The 3,794-nt window shown below is 48.4% G+C and overlaps 1 pseudogene; it reads right to left on the reverse strand.

The window, feature by feature from the left end:
* Nucleotides 1-510: 510 nt before the first annotated feature.
* Nucleotides 511-621, reverse strand: LOC102818577 (annotated as a pseudogene).
* Between the last annotated feature and the right edge of the window lie 3,173 nt (nt 622-3,794).

A 3,794-nucleotide genomic window follows, 5' to 3' on the forward strand; every position in this document is an offset into this window, starting at 1 on the left:
CAGCAACAGATGGGGCCAAGGTTCGGAGGGATCTGCGCATGTCTCCAGGACGTCTCAGGGAAAAGATCAAGAAACTGTGAACTGGGACACATTCCCAGGCTCCCTCTCCAGATCCTGGGCATCTGCATGTCAGTTTATGTTCTGTACTATTGTAGGAATTGGACTGCTAACTGCAAAGTTGGGGGTTCAAACCCACCAACTGCTGCCATAATGATTTAGGGTCTCGGAAACCCTACAGTGAGTCAGGATGAGCTAAGAGACTTGGGGTTCAGAGTTGAGGAGGATTCGCCCATTTGCACCCGTGGCACCGTGCAGTGCCGACTCATGACCAGCAGGCAGCGCACTGGATGTTGCCTGGGGACCTTCGCTTGACCCCGGGGCTGCGGGGAGAACCGGCCTGTCCTTAGGACGGTAAAGCCATTAAGTCCATGTCCAACAGCCTTTGTGAGCGGGCCCGCGGGGGCGTGGCTCTAGGTGTATCCAGGCCCAGCAGCGCCCACTGCAGCCTCCTTACTTGGCATAGTAAACCCAGCTGTCCTTGGTGGTTCTCTCCTCCCAGCCCAGAGGCAGCTCGTCCTCGCTGTCCGTGTCATCCAGGCCTGCGTATCACAGAGCTGCCATGGCCAGCTAAGAAGACATTCGGTCACCGACTCTCTTGATAACCCGCTGCCGGGTCTCTCCCCCAGAAACTCCCGCTTGAAAGAGCGCTGGCGCGTCTTCCAACTGGGCACTGGCGCCTGCGCACTGCGCCGCCCAAAGCTGCTCAGGCGACTGCTGGCTTGAATCCTGTCTCCGAAGTTTCAAAGCTATCAGCGGAAATGATTGGGGCTCTAGGAGAGGCGTGGGCAAAGCTACTATAAAGTCATGACACCGCCACTTAGTTAGAAGAAAAAACTGGAGAATGCAATCTTATTGTGGAAATGGAGTTTCGTCAAGCCGTGGACCAATCACTGTCCAAAACTCTACCGTTTGCTGGAAGACCCATAATCCCTTTTGCGTTGTTCTGACCAATCCTGTGGGAGCTCCAGTAATGTGACATTCTGGGAAATGTAGTCTCATTCACGAAAGAACGTGAAACCGATGGGGACTATAAAACTAGTAGGTCTGTGGAACAGCAGCCTCTCCTTGTTTTAGGGCTTTAAACAGTGAGTCTCCTACTTCAGAAACTTTCCATCGCCCAGTCTTGTTTTTATAAATTACTGTTGTTGTCGTTGTTATGTGCCATCGAGTCGGTTCCGACCCATAGCGACCCTGTATAGGGTTTCCAAGGGTGTAAATCTTTACGGGAGTAGAAAGCCTTATCTTTCTCCCACAGAGCAGCTGGTAGTTTCGAACCGCTGACCTTAAGGTTCGAAGCCCGATTCGTAACCACTACGCTACCAGAGCTCCTTATAATTACTGTAAGGATGTTAAAAATGCTAATTCCCACACTTTCAGAATCCCAGTCAATCTCTCTCCCTTTTTTCTGAGTGATTCTATTAATAATAAATAACCATTTCTCGAGAGTATTCACAGGAATTCACAGACCCTCTCTTTCGTGTACCTGACACCCAAGGGCACTTGAGACTTCATTACTGTGTACTCCCGATTACACTGACAGAGAAAATTGCATCTTATGTCTGTACCTGCAAGTGTACTGAATGATCCAGTGAAGGTTTGTGATACTTCTGGTGCTTAGGGGCGTTCCTTTATCTATCAGCTCTAATTACAAACAATTTCAGAGTTACAGAGCAGAATCCCACAAGTCCTCTTGGGACACTGACAAACATAAATGTCCAGTGTAACAATTTTTTGTAAAAAACTGAAGCGTGCCTCCAACTTGGCCTTATTTATAGTTTTCCAGAACACTCCTTCTTTGGAACTTGGCATTCAGCCCTGATTTGTAGGGAAATCTCCAGAAAAAAATCTTTAGCAGAAAAAAGTGTATAGAGAGATACATTTTAAGCTGAGCTGTGTTGCCTTTTGCCTTTTGAAGTCCTGAGCTTGGTGTTGCTTTGGGATTCCTGCTCTGCATGCTCTTAAGGGGAGAGTTTTGCTTCCCTTTGAAATCGGTCAACCGAAACCTAACTTCATGGACTCATATTTCAATTGGAACGGGACTGCTACCCCATCTCAAACCTATTGAAACATGATGTTCCCACCAAATCCATGTGCACTGAAATAAGTCATTATTAACCAGAGCATTCCACTTTCTCCTCTCACCCAAGCCCACCTTTGATGGTGGTTGGTAGTGGTTATGTGCTGTGGAGTTGGTTCTGACTCACTACAACCCTGTATAGGGTTTCTGAGGCTGTAAATCTTTATGGGAGCAGAAAGCCTCCTCTTTCTCATGTGGAACAGCTGGTAGTTTCAAACTGCTGACCTTGAGGTTAACCATTACACTACCAGATCTCCTTATTCCTTTGATATGTATAGGAAAGTAGGACTTTAAGTCCCCTGGGGGGTGGCAAGGGGAAACAATGGGCCAAACAGCTTTGCCTCAGTGTCCCCAATGATCATCTGTGGACTGTGCTTGGTTTCACCACAACTGACTGGATTAATCTTAGGTGACCCCTGACTACTTTGTGCTCAATGACCAACCTAAAGGTTGGAGGTTCGAATCCACTCATTGACTATTGTGAAGGAAAGCTCTGCCAGACTGTTTTGGTAAAGATTTCTGTCAAGCAAGTCCTCTGGCAGCATTCTACCCTGTAACATATGGGTCACTATGGCCAGGCAGTGCCCACTGGATAGCAGCTAACCAGTCACCCCCGACCAGACCTTCTTCTGTGCCTTGTTGCTTCCAACTTGGGATCAGACTACCAGGCAGTGGTCTCTCTCCCTGAGAGAATCCCCAAGTTCTGGCTCAGTCCTTTGCTGTTACTCCCACTCGAACAATTCCTTCAATGGCCTCTCCTGCCAGGACACTGTGGTTGCTCAACTTCAAGCCACTGAACTGAGGGGCCAGAGCATCCTTCCTTATGAGAGCATTTTATCTTGTGCATTTTAAGTCATTTAGCAGTAATGATGGCCTCTACCCAAGGAGCTCTGGTAGCGTAGTGGTTATGAATCAGACTGTTAATCTCACAGTCAGCAGTTCGAAACTAACTGCTGTTCCATGGTTGAAAGATGAGACTTTCTGCTCCCGTAAAAATTTACCGCCTCAGAAACCCTGTACAGGGTCGCTATGAGTCGGAACTGACTCCACGGCACATAACCACCACCGCAACAATGGCCTCTACCCACTAGATGTCACAGCACACACCCCCACCCCCCACCCCCCAGTTATGACAACCAAAAGCATCTCAAGAGATTGTCAAATGCCCCCGGAGAAGTGGGGTGGGCCAGTTGAGAACCTGCAACCTGCACTGGCAGGATTCTGGGAAATTCCGAACTGGAATCAAATGCTGAGATGGATGGATGTAAGTGCTCAGGAGCCCCTTTCTGTGAAGTGATTAGAGAGTGGTACAAGGAACTCTGGTAGCACGGAGTGGTTACGAATTGGGCTACTAATCTCACAGCAGTTGGAAACTACCAGCTGTTCTGTGGAGGAAAGATGAGGTTTTTGGCTCTTGTAAAGATTTACAGCCTCTGAAACCCTGTAGAGGATCGTTATCGGTTGGAGCCGACTCCAAGGCATGGCATGTAACAACACCAGGACCCTGTAGGCTTCATGGCCCCAATGCACTTGCCTCTTGAATTCTTAGGTCATCTCTACAGTGAGATACAGGGTCCAGCAGGGAGTCTGGGTAGGTTATTATCACAACCTCACCTCACAAGGCCTCTCCTGGTATCTTCCTTGTTGGACTTTGTTA

The sequence above is a fragment of the Chrysochloris asiatica genome, unplaced genomic scaffold (genome assembly GCF_000296735.1).
Source record: "Chrysochloris asiatica unplaced genomic scaffold, ChrAsi1.0 scaffold00245, whole genome shotgun sequence".
Classification (NCBI taxonomy): domain Eukaryota; kingdom Metazoa; phylum Chordata; class Mammalia; order Afrosoricida; family Chrysochloridae; genus Chrysochloris; species Chrysochloris asiatica.